Here is an 18,691-nt window from a genome sequence, read left to right as displayed (position 1 = left end):
GGACTGGGACTTTCCTGCTGCTGTGTGGCAGGGCCAATCCCTGCTGCCACACTGTGACTCTCAGCCTCTAACCCTGCCCTGGAATACCCTACTTTTCCTGACGCCTCCTGATCGTTCAGTCCCCCTGCTTCTAGCTCCTCCCAGCTTGTCCCTTCTGCAGACTGCTTTTCAGTGTCCCACCACCAGGATCCAACATTCACTGTAAGTGGTCATCTGTGTCCTCCCTGGGGGGGTGCTCTTGGGCAGGCAGTTCCCACCACTCTCCTCACCCAGCCAGTCCCTAACATCAGGGCTGATGGGAGTTGCAGTCCAACACAATCTGGAGGGTACCATGTTGGTTATGCCTGCAGTACGCAGCATGGAGTCATTGAGTCATTTGTGTCCAGAGAGAAAGGACAAGTAATGGACAGGGCTGAGTGGTAAAAAGCAGGGGGGTCCATTCACGGAACATTGTGGCCATTTTGCCCAATGATCTCCCAAAACCTGGGCCTGGTATTGATTCTCCCTATATGTTCCATGTACACTTGCGTACAAAAAGGTAAAGTTAAAGGACCCCTGGTGATTAAGTTCAGTCAAAGGCGACTATGGGGTTGCGGGGCTCATCTTGCTTTCAGGCCAAGGGAGCCGGTGTATGTCCACAGACAGCTTTCCGGGTCATGTAGCCGGCATGACTAAACCGTTTCTGGCACAACAGAACACCGTGACGGAAACCAGAGCGCATGGAAATGCCATTTACCTTCCCGCCGCTGCGGTACCTATTTATCTACTTGCACTGGCGTGCTTTGAACTGTTAGGTTGGTAGGAGCTGAGACAGATCAATGGGAGCTCACCCCATTGTGGGGATTCGAACCGCTGACCTTTTGATCGGCAAGCCCATGACGCTCAGTTGTTTAGACCTCAGCGCCACCCGTGTCCACGTACACCATGTGTTCAAACGGCAGGGTTCTCTATTTTGCCCAAAGACATGTGTTTGGAAGCCATTGTATGCAGTCCCTCTGACACACACGGAACGCAACCAGCTCAACGTTGGTACCATTGAGCCACACATGGTGTGTGTCGCAGTCTCCCTGCGACCAAAAGACATCTGTTCCCTCCATTGGTGGCGAATGGATGCACATGCATTTCCAATCTGCCTCAAACGTTTGAAGCTTCTTGCAATGTGCAAGATGGAGCTGTACATGAACCTCTGGCATGACATCTGAAAGAAATCATACTGTAGATGAATTACCCTGACAATGTTGGAGGGTTGCGTGAGGACACCCATCAGCCAGCTGCGATGAATAACTGCTGGAAATCAATGAGAACCCTCTTAGGCAGCCCTCGTTACGTGCTTTGAAAATATTTTACTTTGCACTCCGTTTAAGAATCATATCTGTCTAATGAAGGCCTTCCAAATTCAGGCAAGCACCAGAGTGCTCCCTTGGCTCTGTTTCAAGTGGAGATCTGCTGTTTATCAAGAGGACTTTGTTGTGGCAACAGCTTGAAGCTACAACCCCACATCCCTGCTAAATATACTGCCGAGGGTGTCGCTTCTCTCTTTTCACCCTCCCACTTGCTTCTGAATGTTTGGAGCTCAGTTTTGGACCAGTCATCAAGGTATATGATTTCGTCTCAAAACTCTCCAAAAAAAATAGACATCATGTTCTGTGGCTTTAGCCAATATAGTAATATTGGAGTTGTCCCGATGAAGAGATAGATGAGTCAGATTTGGCTTTGTCAACTCAGAAACAGTATCTAAGTTCCTTGCACACCTGTTGGAATTTTCTTAATTTTCGTGTGGTGTTTTCAAGTGAGATTTGTATCAATTATTTTTTCCCCCAGTGAAGCGCAGCATCATTTCTCACATTATTATGCCGCCACTGCAGGGTGGCCTAGCAGTTTTCTCCCACTAAGTTTTTACTCAGAGTAGACCTAATGAAAATAATGCAACTAAGTTAGTCATATTCATTAATTTCACTGAGTCTATTCTGAGCTGGGCTAGCACTGGCTACAAGTTGCAGTCATTTTGAAAGGAGCCTTTTTGCAACTTTGTCACTTCTGAAATGGCACAAGCATAAAAGTACGGTTGCCATATGTCTGGAATATTGCAGCTGCAAGCAGTGTTTGGGCGGAAATTGCTGAAAAATCCGGGAAAATACAGGCGCCCATTTCATTAGAGTCGTTTTTGCCTATTTTCCTCGGTAATAGGTAAAAAAACTTCCAATTTCTTTGTGATTTTGCCAAAAAACGCTCAAGAACTTTTGGGCAAAGCTTTCCTGTCCAAATTTTCACTTTTTGAAATAATGGCAACCCTAATAAAAGCCCTCCTGGATCAGGCCCGAAACCTGTTGAGTCCAGTGGGCTTTTAAAATTGTGTTTATTAAAGGATTTTCATAGTTAACAAGGGTACATACAACACAATGTTTTCAATTCATGGAGTCCCTTCTACAAGTCAGTTACATACAGCATGAGATGTTGCTGTCACAGACATTGTGAGGTTGAGGGGAGAGAGGGGGAGAGAAAGAAGGTCTTTCACCCTCACAATAGCCAAGCAGCACCTAAATGTGCAGAGAACTCAGACAACTGTTGGAGCTTCGTGGTGCATTTGTGATGCCATTAAATGCCATAGGTAAATAGTGTCGAAGGAGAAATTTGGCTTGGTTTGCATCTTAGCACAAACCTGCCCAATTTTCAGTTCCTCGACAACATGGTTCTGAACAACACTGTTCTGAACAATGTTCTGATCAGCAGTGATGGTAGAAGATGTGCAGCAGGACAAAGAAACAAGTGAGGAATGTGAAGAAATGAGGGAGCCACAACCATTGGTCATGGTAGGAGATGCTGCCAGGCGATCCACCATAATCCAAAAGTCCAAGAACTGGCGCAGCAAGAGAGAGGGTGAAAGGTCCCACAGGCGACTGTCATTTACCCTCGCAAGATTCAATGTGATGCCATCTGCCTTATTGCAAGGCAGATTTGGGGGTAAACTATACGCAGAACGAGTCTGCCCTTGCGGCTTGTCTCTCGTGCCTTGTTACGCTGCCGTTTCTACGGGGATATACACTCGGTATTTATTACCCCTGCTATGCAAAAAATCTCCAAATGAATCCAAACTTCAATGTCTAAAATCCCTGGTAGAGGACAAGGATCCTGAGATCACATTAAGGGTAACCAAATTCTGTGTGATTGCCATAAAACTTAGGGAACAAGCTGTGCTATCATAATGATAGTCTTAAATGATAATTTTAGGTTATATGTTAGTGACTAGGTTTTAATTTATATATATACATATTAACTGTTGCTATATCTGTATTGTCCCTGTTATACCTAATTGCAAATTCAAACTTATCCCTATCGTGTTTTATTACTTCCTTGATATTGTATGTGGGCTGGAATTGGTCTGTGACCGAAATAATAATATCATTATTATGAGCAGATGCCTTTCCCCATGTCAGGTTAACCTGAAGTAGCGGAAAGGTCTCGAAGGGTGGAAGCACAGGTGTTAGCAGCCAGGTGTCATTCCAAGCTAGCGTCTGCCCCACATGTCAAAGAGATTAGACCTTCCTTGTCATCGGGTGGCAAACAGAAGAGATTCTCATTACTCAGTTTGAAATCGTGTGTTGCACTTTACTCTTTCATGCTGCCTTGGAAAAGGGATATGATCTTTGGACAGGAGCAAGCAGGAACAAGTGCATCGCTGTGCCTCTTGACACAAGGCACATGACTGACCATGAAGTCATCTGTCCCAAGGTTTGCAACTGATATCCTGTAGGAGGAAATTATGCCCAGGTGATTACTTTTTTCCCTTCATTTTAAAACTGGACTCCATACAAATCATGCTAAAGTAGCTACTCCATACAAAATTCAACTCCATACAAATCAAATGGAAATAATTCATTCTGGGCAAGGTAACAAGCTATGATTCCCTTGCCGTAATATAGTGTATATCTGTGGTGTCCAAACTTTTTTCAAAGAGGGCCAGTTTTGATGAAGTGAAGGGGCATGGGTGCCAACCAAACCACCAACCAAAGTTGTTGAGCTTATTTTGGGATTGAAGTTGTTGAGCGGGCCAGGTTAGGCCCCCAAGACGGACTTTGGACATGCCTGGATTAAACTTTCCAGCATTTAACTCAGGGGAACTAGGAATGGGAGCAAACATGATGTTTTTCCATTTGGATGGATTTCTCAGTAGCCGCCAGAACAGTATCCTAAAAACTGGAACAAAAGAAATGTATTTATCTCTGCCCCACCCCCTAACCAAAGTTCTCCAGGCTGCAGCTTTCAATATATTTATACAGTGGTACCTTGGGTTACATACACTTCAGGCTACGGACTTCAGGTTACAGAAATATTACCACAGGTTAAGAACTTTACTTCAGGATGAGAACAGAAATTGTGCAGCTGCGACACAGCGGAAGGCCCCATTAGCTTCAGGTTAAGAACAGTTTCAGGTTAAGAACAGACCTCCAGAACGAATTAAGTTCTTAACCCGAAGTACCACTGTACTGTATATTGGCTGTAGTTGTGTATATTCAGTGGGTGGGAGGGCTGAACTACAGGTTGCATGGGATATCGATGGTCGAATAGGTTAAATTTAATGAAATAGTCAGAGCAGCTTGCAGGAGAGGATCTTTTTTAAATGCTTTCTCCCATGTCATTTTTCACGATCAAAATGGCAGGCTACTATTTGTTCAGCTGGGGGCTGCAGGGAAGTCAAATACCTGTGGGGCAAACAGCAGCCTGGGGGACAATTCTGGTGAGCAAAATGGTGTTGGGCAACTTCCATCTTCAGTGCTGCTGTTCTGACCAAACTACTCAGCTGCACAGGTATTCTTATTTGAGGGGGGAAGGGTGGAGAGATGATGGAGAGAGTCTATCACCATAACATGGATGCACCATGAATAGAAGGGATAAGTTATTCTAGTGAAATGACTTGGTTTCAGAAGAACACTATGGTCAGCAAACCCTTGTGGCTTGCTTTGGTTTTCTTGTGATGGATCCCAAGTCTAGGGTCACTAGCTGCAGAACGAATGCCCTGTCTTCTGCAATAAGCTGATGTAACTGAAACAATTCAATATTGCTTCCTTGTTTACTCTTGGCTCTCTCCTCTTCCTCTGTTGTTTCCCTTGTGTCTGCTTTTCATCTGTTATTTTCTGGAAGCAGAGACCCATCTTCTTGTGTTATGTACACATGTGTACAGTGGTACCTCGGGTTACAGACGCTTTAGGTTACAGACTTTGCTAACCCAGAAATAGTACCTCGGGTTAAGAACTTTGCTTCAGGGTAAGAACAGAAATTGTGCGGCGGCGGCGCAGCAGCCGCAGGAGGTCCCATTAGCTAAAGTGGTGCTTCAGGTTAAGAACAGTTTGAGGTTAAGAACGGACCTCTGGAACGAATTAAGTACTTAACCTGAGGTACCACTGTACATAGAATCATAGAATCGCAGAGTATCATCTAGTCCCAGCCCCTGCAATGCAGGAATCTCAATTGAAGCATCAGATAGACAGACAGAGGTAAAAACAGAATGCTATTTCTTATTTGTCTGCATCCTATTGGCTCACTAACTCTTCCCTTAGCCCTGGGGTCCCCAACGTGGTTTCCCCCATGTCTCCCAATTTCAAATGAATTGGGGGGGGGCTTTTGATTTTGTAGGTTTGCCAGTTTTTTGGGGGTGCTGTCTGATTTCCCCCTCCGTTCTGAATGGATTTTTTTTGGGGGGGTGCCTGTTTTGAAGGTGGTGTTTTTGAGCATCACCAGTTTTTCTTCTGTGAAGTTGCTTATGGTGTCCACAACAGTTTTCTCCAAATGAGAAGATTTGTGATTCAAGGACCCGCCACCCGTTTGGGGATAAGAAAGACACATGGAAACAGTATATTAGGTTAATGGGCTAAAAAAGGCCGCAACTTTATTGATTACAGCATGTGAGTGGTATTGGCTTAGGCATTGGATAAAACAACAGAGCGTGACTCCACCCCTTCAGGGAGGGGTGAGTCTAACAAGGGTTAACCACCAGTGAGAGGAGCCTGTTGATGCAAATGCAACTGAAAGCTCCCCCTGATGTCACCGGGGGTCGTGCCATGGCCCTAGCCACCAGCAAGGGCGTCGGACAGGATCCACAACCGCCGGATTCCTTTACTGAAATACCCATAAAGTGGAGGGGTAGGTGATGGCCACACCCTGCCCTCCAATACACAAACATATTCCAATGCCTAACCACCACCCAAACCAAAAGAGAAACCAGCAGCAGAATGAAAGGGAAGTGCTGCCGTGGCTGCGTTTAAGCAGCTAAACCCCACCCTCAAGCCTCCACCTGATTGGTTGGCTACCTGGGGGCGTGGTGCGGCGGCCAGGCCAGCTGGGCAGGGGTTGGAAACAGCTCCTGCTCACAACTCCTCCCCTCTGTAAGGAGGAGAGACTTTTACAGACAAGATAAGGGCAAACCCACCATACAGCACTTCAACAGTTATAATTCCATTTTATCATATATATATATATATATATATATGCTTTCGTAGATTTTCACGGGTACAGGAATGCAGGTTTTGGTGTCTTCGGGTGTCTTCCCGTGTAAGAGTTGGGGTGTCTAGGCGACGTTTCGACGAGGTCTCACTCGTCATCTTCAGGCTGGTGCTTTCGGCTTCTTGTTACTAGAACAGAGCAGGATCTCAGTGTTTGAGTTCCTATAAATACTGTTGAGGGGGTGTGGTGTATAGCCTCCAACGTTCTGGGCAGAGAGGAAGTTCCCAGGTTATTGTGCCTTTTCTTCTTTTGTTCATTAATCAGAAAAACTCTTCTCAGAAAAACTCAGAAAAACTCTTCACAAGCTCAAGAGGTCAAGACACGAAAGCTTTAGCAACTAATCCACACCTAATGACCCTCCTAAGTGGTACTCAGAATATCACTCAAGAAATCACTCAAGATATCCCTCAAGTAATTAATGAACAAAAGAAGAAAAGGCACAATAACCTGGGAACTTCCTCTCTGCCCAGAACGTTGGAGGCTATACACCACACCCCCTCAACAGTATTTATAGGAACTCAAACACTGAGATCCTGCTCTGTTCTAGTAACAAGAAGCCGAAAGCACCAGCCTGAAGATGACGAGTGAGACCTCGTCGAAACGTCGCCTAGACACCCCAACTCTTACACGGGAAGATACCCGAAAACACCAAAACCTGCATATATATATATATATATATATATATATATATATATATATATACTTGCATGCTGTAGAACATGACAGAATATCTGAGTCAGCAGGTATGTTTTGGCAGCCATACTCAGTCAATAGAGTTCTTAATGCATTATGCAGGAACGGTAAATCTGCTTATTTTATATTTTATGCAGTCCTGGAAATGGTGGTGATTCCCATAGAAAGGAGGCTAAATATATAGTTTGAACTTTGGCTAGCCTTGAGAAAAGCCTGTGTGATTCACGACTGGCAATAGTACCCACAATAATATTTTAAGATCTCCATAGGCACAGTATTAGGGTTGTAAGTTAAGAGAGGCAGAGAGAGAATATTTGGCACAAAGTCAAAGCCAAACCATATAACATGAGTGAGGAGAGGGGTCTTCATCTTCTACCTCCCTCTGCCTCCTTTAGCCAAGCATGCTTCCTCCCTACTTTGACGCTGCATACTCTTTATAGAAACAAGCAACTGAATGCTGGAATAATTCACCGTATTATTATCATCAAAGCCTTGCCCAAACCACAGAATAAATGGTAGGAACCCTGACCATTTGGTCCAGTCGTGACCGACTCTGGGGTTGCGCTCTCATCTCGCTCTATAGGCTGAGGGAGCTGTCGTTTGTCCGCAGACAGCTTCCAGGTCATGTGGCCAGCATGACTAACCCACTTCTGGCGAACCAGAGCAGCACACTGAAACGCCATTTACCTTCCCGCCGGAACGGTACCTATTTATCTACTTGCACTTTGACATGCTTTTGAACTGCTAGGTTGGCAGGAGCAGGGACCGAGCAACGGGAGCTCACCCCGTCACGGGGATTCGAACCGCTGACCTTCTGATCAGCAAGTCCTAGGCTCTGTGGTTTAACCCACAGCACCACCCGCGCCCCTAGAATAAATGGTGCATGTTGCTAAATAGCAAACCCTCCAACATATCTCTGATGAAAATAGGGATGTCCTATTTGATGATGATGATGATGATGATGATGATGATGATGAATATATTTATATCCTTCCCATTTGACTTGGTTGCCCCAGCCACTCTGGGCGGCCTTCAACATGTATCAAATCATAAACATTTTTTTAAAAAACTCTTCATTTTCTAAAGGTTGTATAGTTACTTAGCTCCTTGGCTCAGGGGTCACATAACTCCAACATTTCTCCAATGAAAATAGGGACATCCTAAGAAAAAGCAGGACAAATCAGAAACCGGGATGGCTTCTGTAAATCCGGGAATATCCCTGGAACATAGGGACACTTGGAGAGTCTGAAATAGCCAACCGACAGACATGGCAGGAATGGGGGTCTGCACTGGGCTTGATTGGCGCCTTGAAATATTTTTGTATCCAACATGCCCAATAATATAGAAAGGTGAACACTGTTCAGTACATACAAGTGATACTGGTGTACATGCAGGATCAAAACAGCTAGTGCTGGTTGTCTGTGGCCAAAGTTCACATAACTCTGTAGGGTTTCTTAAAGTTCAGTTTTATAGCCTCCTGATCACCAGTCCCGTGATTCGACTGATAGCCCAGCAGCAACTTTGCAGCACCGTCAGTGAGACGTCCTTCTGAGAGTCCTTTCAGTTGCTCACTTTCTCTGCACCAGTTTCAGCTGGCTGAGCTAAAACTCAGCTATTGCCGTATTTGCATATTTTACTTTTTCTAGCGGCAGATCTCGGAAGGGGAGGGACGGGGGAGAGGATTCCTTTGTTTTGTGACAGGCGTGCCCTTCCTTTCATCCACATTTCTGGAGCACTCCTTATTACATCAGCCTCCGTGAGCTGTATTGCCTGCTTGTGTAGTCATTCTGGTTACGTCAGTCTGAACGAATTACTTTGCTTTACATTATGTTGCATAAGGCAACAGCTCTGATGCAACTCAATACTGCCTTTCAGAAATTCTCAAGAGTGTGTGAGGGGAAACGGGACACAGGAATTCCCCCTTCCACGTGGATTGAAATGTACAAGCCTTTAGAATGTTGTTTTTGTTTTCCTTTTCAGAAACGGCCCTTGAAATGATTATTCACATTTTGGACAACCTCGTTGCTGCTATTTTTATATTTCCTTTCCACATGGAGGAACAAGTCCAATGCTTCCGAAAAGCAATCGTAGGGATGGGTAGGAACCTCAAAGACCATTTAATCTAAATGATGCATGAAATGATGGACATTAAGAGACATGTCTTGTAGAAATGCATATATGAGTGAATTATATTCAGAGAAATTGCTCACAAAAATGTTGTTGTTGTTGTTGTTAGAATTTATATACCGCCCTATACACAGGGGTCTCAGGACGGCTCACAGAATAAAATCCAAATACAGTGGTACCTCGGGTTACATACGCTTCAGGTTACAGACTCCGCTAACCCAGAAATAGTGCTTCAGGTTAAGAACTTTGCTTCAGGATGAGAACATAAATTGTGCTCCGGCGGCACAGCAGCAGCAGGAGGCCCCATTAGCTAAAGTGGTGCTTCAGGTTAAGAACAGTTTCAGGTTAAGTATGGACCTCCGGAACGAATTAAGTACTTAACCCGAGGTACCACTGTATAAAACCACAAAATACATAATAAAAAGAAAAGCAACTCAATAGCCCCCCCCTCCTGAAAAACACATTTTAAAAAGGCATAGGATGTAAATCGTATCAATGAAAGGCCTGGTTTAAAAGGAATGCTTTTGCCTGGCGCCTAAAGGTGTGTAATGTTATAGCAGGTAGCATTGCATACAAAAATGGATAGCTGCAGAGAAATAGGCACAAAAGTGTTTTAAACTGATGCAGAAATGTGGCAACCTGAACTTAAGATTGGAGGGAAATGAAAAAGGGAGAGAACCCAAAATTGGCATATCTGCCCATCTCCGAACTATGATAACTATAATTGAAATCGAGAGATTCTACTTGTTCCTTTCATCGGCCTGCAAACAAAGGTGGAGATATTGTCACTGTGGCTTCTCCTCCTATCAAAGGACACTCCCAGGACAATAGAAGCTTTTTTGTACAGAGGAGGGACCATAACTAAACAGCAGAGTACATTGTTTGCATTCAGAAGTTCCAGGGTTCAGTCCCCAGTGCCTCCATTTTTAAAGGGTCTCAAGTACAAGGGCTGCCTGAGCCCTTGAAGAACCTCTCCTAGTCAGTGGAGACAGTCTTGGCCTAGAAGACTCCATATCAAGTAGCCTAAGGAATGTAAGCTGGCATTAACTTCTTTCCCACTCTAGGTTCATCCCAATCATCAGTGTTTCCATTCCCCTGCAGCTCAGCTTCTGCTAAAAAATAAGTGATTCACCTTGTGATCCCGCCATGGCCGAAACTTACGTGATTAACCACATAAATATTTCAATGTGTTTCAGGGGAAGGGAAATGTTTTTTTTTAAAAAAAAAAGACTGCAGAAAAATTCTGCAATTTTAAATCCAACATTTGTTGACTAAATAATAATAATAATAAAACAACAAAAACAATTGTAGCAAACGCTGCTTATCTCTGCTTGCATGGATTTTCATTGCTGACCTTAGACAAATATGCCAATTGTGGGATTTTCCACCCCAATGGAATTTTCAGACTTCCCAAATCCAAATTATGCCAACATAAATAATACGGGGGGGGGGGTTGCATTGCTTTTGTTTGTTACTATGTTGTACATTTTTGTATTTTTCTATTGTAAACCGCTCTGTGATCCTTGGACAGAAATGTAATAAAATTGAGATTCCTGCATTGCAGGAATCCTTTCCAACTCTACAGTTCTATGATTCTATGAATAAACAAACATACAGTGGTACCTTGGTTCTCAAACTTAATCCGTTCTGGAAGTCCATTCCAGAACCAAAGCGTTCCAAAACCAAGATGCGCTTTCCCATAGAAAGCAATGCAAAATAAATTAATCCGTTCCAGACTTTTTTAAAAAAAACCCGAAAACAGCAATTTGACATGAATTTTACTATCTAACGAGACCGTTGATCCATAAACAATGTACAATAAACAATGTACTGCAGTCACACCACCAATCAATCAGTAGCTGAACTGGGTTCCACAGAGTCACAGAAACAAAACAAAAAGAACCGCAAAAATGCAAAATAAATAGCAAAAACAGACCTCAGCGTAACACTCAAATCGGAAGTGTAACACTCAAAACAAAGCACATTCGGCTTCTGAAAAAGGTCCGCAAACCGGAACACTTACTTCTGGGTTTGCAATGTTTGGGTTCCAAATTGTTTGAGTACTAAGGCATTTGAGAACCAAGGTACCACTGTACAGCATTAACAATAGTATGTCAGGAAGCAGAGAAATCAGTAATAATGAAAATTTCTGCATTGCAAGGGCTTGGACTAGGTGATACTTGGGGTCCCTTCCAACTCTACAATTCTGTGAGTCTAGGAAAATACTTATATCCCTCCTTTCTTACACAGTGAAACTTTAGGCAGCATATGTCTGGTTCTCAGAGAGTCTCCTATCCCACCACTTATCAGAAGCAAACTTAGCGGCATCAGCGTGACTCTTTCACTGCATGCGCTCATGGCATGCCCTGGTGGTCTCACGTCCTCGCAGGCCCGCCTAATAATAATAATAATAATAATAATAATAATAATAATAATAATATCTTTATTGTCATTGCCCCCTCTCGGGGACAACAAAATTACTTGGCTGCTCCATCCACCCAGGTAGGGCACTCCACACAAAATCAAAACAACTATAAAAACACTAATTAAAACAATACAGTATAATACAGCAAGGAAGATTAGATGACTTTCAAAGTCCAGGCTTCCCATTCAGGGCCGAGATCACTCTGGAGAAGAAGCTGTTCTTAAGACGGCTCGTTCTTGTCTTCATCGTCCTGTATCTCCGTCCCAACGGCAGGAGCTCGAAGAGACAGTGACCAGGATGCGATGGATCTTTTACTATGTCCAGTGCCTTCCTATGGCACCTTGTGGCATAAATCTGCTCTAAGGTGGAGAGTGGGCAGCCAACAATGCTCTCTGCTGCCTTAACAACTCTGCACAACCCCAACCACAGCTTCCAACATTATGGTTCTATCCTGAAACTGGAGACACATCTGTCAGCCTTCAAAGAATTAAACTCAACAAGCTCTAAAGCAAACACAAACATTCCCAGCTCCCAACAAGAGCAATAAAGGCATGGCATTTTGCCTCCTCGGGTCATGCACACATTCTGTTTCTGCACAAATGCAGTACAAAGTTCACTTGTAAGCAGATGGATTGCTGGCGGATTGCACTAGGCAGTGATATTCTTTATGAAACTATAGAATTACTCAATTTGCAAACTCTGTTGGCAGCCTGCACACTCTCACAAGACCTCAATAAAAACACAAAGCCAGTAAAGGCTTGTTTTCAAAAACAAGCCGTTCAGCACAGAGAAACATGCGTTAAGTGCAAGCTGTCAACTCTGCCAAGTCAAAGACCGATACAATAACTTTTGTGAGAAAAATGATGGCATGCAGATTAAACATTGGCTATAGGGGAATACAGACACTTGTGACCAAATACAATTTGGGTCATAAACTGACACCATCAGTTGCTTTGAAGTATCATCTTGACCACATCACAGATCACATGACTTCGCCCAAAGACTCCTGAAAACTTGCTTGTTGAAGCTGTTTGGAACTAGTGCTCTGCGAAGGGAAATATCAGTTTCTGGGATTGTTTGGGATGTGCTTCCAATGTGAAGTGAGTGTGTCTTAAATGTATCGTGCGGATCAGCCCTCCAATCATAGTGATTTGTGGGAGGGCTTAGAAACCGTTTGCTTTTCGTGTGGTTCTAGCCTTTGCCTATAAATGGCAATGAAGAGATCTCCATGTATGCCCCAAAATTCATTTAAAGCTCAAGAAGTACATTTTGACTGAAGGAGTATCAAGGGAAGAACAGCGTCTCTTAGATAAAATAGACTTCGGAAAACATGCTCCCTTTTTCGCCAGTGCTTTGCAGACTAACTGGAGATTTTTAAGGAAGATCTTCTGGGAAATAATACTGTTCTAGTTGGTGTCAATTAGCATAAGCAAAGTGTGAGAACTTCCTTTACTTTTTAAAATTGAAACCACTTGCAGAACACTACAGGCGTGATATAGACAGAACGGAGACTGACGGGAACAAAAGCAATTAAACACCATAAAGAACAGAAATCCAAGGCTGTCAATGTGGTGCAGCTGCTTGAAAATAAAAAGATATGTGTGAGTTTTCCTATATGGTGTGCTGCATGCCAAAGAACATTTTCTTGCTCTTGTCGGGTTAAAGATGACATAAAGGGGCTCAGCTGTCATGGCTATTGGATGGGGGGAGAGGAGCTGTCAAAGTTTCTTGATCCAAAGAGAATTTTAGGCAGATTTGTTAGGTCTCCAAACAGCAGCCATATCCAGCTTTATTGAGAAGGTAATATATATTTTTGGTTTATTTACTACATTTATATCTCACCTGTTTTCCAGCCTAGAACTCAAAGAGGCATACCTGAGCTTCCTAGGTGGTCTCCCAACCAGGTACTGACCTCACCCAGGCCAGCTTAGTTTCAACATCATCTACCTTACTAACAGCATTCTCCTGAATTTGATAAAGTATCATTGCTCCCGCAATAATAGCCACTTGGCTCTCCCTGTCTAATTTTTCCTAAAGTCACCCTTGCTTCAGGTTTCTGCTGCTTTCCCCCCAGAATTACTTCCTTTCGTGCATCTACTTTTGGAACATTTGAATAATTTATTCTTACAGTGGTACCTCTGGATACGAACGGGATCTGTTCTGGAGACCCCGTTCATATCTAGAAGCAAACATAACTAGCGATGGCACATCTGCGCATCACTTTTCGCCGCTTCTGCGCATGCGCGTGACGTCATTTTGAGCATCTGCTCATGCGCAAGTGGCGAAACCCGGAAGTAACGCGTTCCGTTACTTCCGGTTGCCGCAGAGCGCAACTTGAACATGCTCAATCTGAAGCGCATTCAACCCAAGGTATGACTGTATTTGGTTTCTGCCAGACATGTACATACCAAAAAACTATTCCTACATCACCTGGTTGTTTTTAAAGTATTAGGGTTTATACAGAATGCAGGCCACAAAGTAAAGCCTTTTCTTAACCTTTGAAGCATTACACAAGGAATGCAGGTGGGACTGTGGTCTAAACCACTGAGCCTCTTGAGCTTGCCAATCGGAAGGTTGGCAGTTTGAATCCCCGCGACGGGGTGAGCTCCTGTTGCATTGTCCCAGCTCCTGCCAACCTAGCAGTTCAAAAGCACGCCAGGGGATTTGAGCCCCACATTTGGCAAAAGATTCCTGCATTGAAAGGGGATGGGCTAGATGACCCTCATGGTCCCTCCCAAACTCGATTCCCTGATTCTCTGATTCCATTAAATCAATATCCCCCCTCCCATGGATTCAATCAATTCATGAATATCTACCTTCCACACATCACATTTGTGAACATGGAAACACTATTCTGCCTCAACCCCATTTGAAACTTCCCATGTACTCATATACTCATATATATGTAAACATATACCAGCCGACATCCAAAAACATGACATCCATTCACATTCCTGCCCTGGCTTCCGTCCACAAATATCCACTGGCTTCTGTTGACTGTCTTCCAAAGGTGAACTTCCATCAGCCGACATCCACAAACATCAGTCTGCTTTAGCCTTGTAGCCCCCACCAACTTCCCAATCCAAAAGCCATTGGCTTCCATCCACCAACATCTGCCAGCTTCTCTTAGGTCCATCATGAGACGTCCGCCAGCTTCCAACCACAGATACCAGCAGCCTTCAAACAAGTAAACTTGCCTTATTATCACTCCCTAGCATCCCACTGCCAGAGGATTGCCTCCTTCCATTCACCAGTTTGCCTCCTCCAAGTGGAAGAAACCTGGGCAGTGCTGAATGTCACATCTATTGCCAGGTGTGTCCTGCTGAAAATAGAAAAGGGCTTTCCCCTTGGCCTGCCTGTATATCCATTCAGTTGCCAAGGGCTTTTGTGACATCACAAGGAACCCACAGCCAATGGCAACAGCTGGGGAGGCATCGTCTTCATTGCTTTGAGCCGCACAGTGGCGGGTGGACCTATATGTGATTGTGTGCTTGTTTTTTCGGGACATGGGTGGAGCTGTGGTCTAAACCACCAAGCCTTTTGGACTTCCCAATAAGAAGGTTGGTGGTTCGAATCCCCATGATGGAGTGAGCTCCCATTGCTCTGTCCCAACTCCTGCTAACCTAGCAGTTCGGAAGCATGCCAGTGAAAGTAGATAAATAGGTACCACTGCGGTGGAAAAGTCACCAGCATTTCCATGCGCTCTGGTTTCTGTCACAGTCCTCCATGCACCAGAAGTGGTTTAGTCATGCTGGCCACATGACCTGGAAAGCTGTCTGTGGACAAACGCCAGCTCCCTCAGCCTGAAAGCGAGATGAGTGCCACAACCTCATAATCGCCTTTGATTAGACTAAACTGTCCAGGGGTCCTTTACCTTTACCTTACATGAGTACTATTCATTGGCTTATTTAGATATAACTTTAGGATATCACCAAAATGCTATGCGCGAATGGGTCAGCATACAAGATAAGTATGTTTAAATCCAACAGGGCATATACAGAAAGTTTATATTACATATACATTGGCTTGTATTCAAAGTAGCACTACATGAACGTTCCATCAGTGCAAGGATTTCTGCTTTCTCAACAGAACGTCCTGGCCTCTTCTTCTTCTCCTCCCCCTCCCCTCCTAGATCTGTTCTAGGGGTTTCCCCAACCCTCTGGGAAAGATTTGGGGAGGACGTGGGGGGGTCACATGGGATGAAGGAGAGAAAGTCCCAGGATTCAAGTGGAATTCCTTGTGCTGATGGGATGTGTTAGTTGAATAGCACAGTGTATAGATCAGGCCTCACTCTCTGTTTGCAGTTGGAATTTTTTTCACTCCACTGATTAATATAAGCTTCGGGAATCTCAGCCTCCACCCACATCTTTAAAACCCTAGTGACACTTAATATCACAGCAGTTCCATTTGTGCTGCCCAAGATGCTAATGTCATAATAAATGAAATACATGAATAAAGGTGCACTTGAATCAGGGACTCAAGACTTCTAGTGCTCTCTCAATCTTTGTTTTTTATTTTTTGTTTTTATTTATTTATTGCGTTTTTGAAAATTACAACGAATAAATTAAAATTAATTAAAAATTACACCTGAATACACAAAAAGAAAAGAAAAAGAAAAAAGAAAAGAATAAAAGAAAAAATACAATAATAAAGGGGGGAGGAGAGAATTAATGAGATACACAAAATTGTTCAAAGGATACAAACCATAATTTGAATATTTTATACCAAAGGCTCCCAGAAAGAAATTACATTTATATCTCTTCTTTTCTTTCTTCCCTTACAATCCCTTGCTTTCTGTTCCAGTAAACTTGCTTGAATCCCTGTTATGTTAGTTGACTTCCCTCTATCTCTCTGCAACTTCGACACTTCTCATTGGTTACCAACAATCTGTATTCCTTCATTCAAATCAATTCCCCCCCATTATATCTGTGAAATTAATCTAAGCACAACCAAGTATTATTTTTGGAACCATATTTAGTCAGGTTGTTTTGGAAGCAAACCCATTCCTTTTCTTTTACCTTGTCGCCTAACATTTCTGCCATTTTGACTAGTTCGAGGTACAACTTCAATTGCCACTCGTCTTTTGTCAGTATTACTTTTCCAATATTTGGCTCTTAGTATTCTAGCCATGCTCTACTCAAACTTTGTGTTCCTACTATAGAATCATAGAATTGTGGAGTTGGAAGAGATCCCAAGAGTCATCTAGTGCAATCGCCCTGCAATGCGGGATTCTCAACTAAAGCACCCAAGGCGATGACCATTCAACCTCTTCTTAAAAACCTCCAAGCAAGAAGAGTCCACAATCTCCTGAGGGAGTCCATTCCACTGTCAAACCTTGGAATATAGACAGCTACATCATCCGTCTGAGCCAAATATGATTGTGTGTGTGTTTGTGTGTGTGTGTTTTAAGACAGTTTTGCAGGTCCCCATGCTGCATTTTGAGAGACCAGATGGCAACTGTTTTTCCTTGCCTTTTAATTTCTGAAGGACTGGCCTCTGGGACCTGACCGCGTTGAATTTGCAATTTGAGCAAACATGCCTGGCTGATAAATAACTTCAAGGGCCCTTCATACCTCAGTTTGCAGATGGCTCTTATTTATGCTGTTTGGCATCCCTTTCCCCAATTTTTTCATTACATAATCCTTTCATTACATCATCTATATCGCACACCTTGCACATAGTTTGGTTGTTTCCAGAGTAGCTAACAGACAATAGCACCATTCTAAGTATGTCTATTCCCACCATGGCCTGAGGCACGTAGGGTTTTAACGGTTAAGACCAACACTGTGAATGGAGCTTGGAAACTTAGTTGGAACTGTGTGGGATCGTTTCAGTACGTGCAAGGTAGGATTTCCTCACCCAGTTTCCGTTAGCGACCTAACCTGGCCCCATTGTTCTCAACTAACTTCGGTTTCCAAATTGTCTTCAGACAAAGGCAGTCTCATGCAAAGTGTGCCGCAACACCAGTTTAAAAACGGAGCCCATTCTGACAGGAACACTTAATTCCTCTCTCATCTTTGTAGCCGACTCCATTAGCAAAGCGGTACAACCACACTCAGGTCCTTGTTTCCACTTCACCCAGTTCCCCACATCATTTTCCTCAGACACCCAGCTTCCTGGAGGCTTTAGCTGGCCCATTGTTTATTTATTGCTTCCCTGTTTTATTTTTAGATTCTCTTCAGCCACGATGCAATGTTTGCTGCGGCTACGAAGTTTGGGAGATGACGCCACTAGGATCTGAAGTGTCGAGCAAACAAAGTCTGCATTATGCTGTACAGATCGTGCCCTAGGTTTCAATGTTTCCCGGGTGCTCCCCAGAAGAGCTGCTGCCCTATATGTATTCACAGGTGGATAAAGATTCTGCCCCTGTGAATCCTGCTGCCTGAGGCACTCACCTAACCTTGCCTCATGTTTGGGCCGGCCCTGAGTGGAGCACTTTGGCTCCTACCATAATTGCAACAGCATAAAGCCACTAGGCAGAAGGGTTTTTGTCGCAGAATGAGTCTACTTCCCACAATCTCACAATCCTTGGAGCGTCTGTGGTAGACGCAGAATGGTGCATGCAAATATAGTAGATTTTTTAGAAAAATAAATAAATAAGGCTGTTCTTTTTTGTTTGTTTGTTTAATCGTTTTTTCAATACAAACATCAACCGCCAAAGACACATACAGCAAAAACCATAATAACAATAATAACACAATTTGACAATTCAGATTTGGATACACCTATGACTACACCTTTTTAACAATATTTTCCCACCTCTCTCTCCTCCCCCTACTTCCCACGACTATCCGCCTTATCGCTTAAATATTCATTCCAGATTTATTCATATTTACCCATTCTTATTTTGCGTCGACATGCAATTCATCAGTATGTCGCTAATCTGTCCATATTATCAATCCAGGTGCTCAGTGGAATCTTTCTGCGGCTCTTCCAATTCATCAAAAC

General features: G+C 43.6%; 2 long non-coding RNA genes across 3 annotated transcripts in view; one reads left to right on the top strand and one right to left on the bottom strand.

Moving 5' to 3' along the window:
* Positions 1-15,056, bottom strand: part of LOC308597850 — a 152,822-nt gene extending 137,766 nt beyond the window's left edge. For both annotated transcript variants that reach the window (XR_014013201.1, XR_014013202.1), the window contains exon 1: positions 14,952-15,056. This is a non-coding gene — a long non-coding RNA (uncharacterized lncRNA). The remainder of the gene's footprint in view (positions 1-14,951) is intronic.
* A 2,430-nt stretch (positions 15,057-17,486) lies between these two features.
* LOC308597548 lies at positions 17,487-18,356 on the top strand. The gene is made up of 2 exons (XR_014013050.1): positions 17,487-17,587; positions 17,915-18,356. It is a non-coding gene; the product is annotated as an uncharacterized lncRNA (long non-coding RNA).
* Positions 18,357-18,691: the final 335 nt, after the last annotated feature.

Source organism: Podarcis bocagei (genome assembly GCF_964188305.1).
Source record: "Podarcis bocagei genome assembly, chromosome: 11".
Taxonomy (NCBI): Eukaryota; Metazoa; Chordata; class Lepidosauria; order Squamata; family Lacertidae; genus Podarcis; species Podarcis bocagei.
The sequence above is the reverse complement of the archived record's forward strand: the minus strand, read 5'-3'. Positions and strand labels throughout refer to the sequence as shown.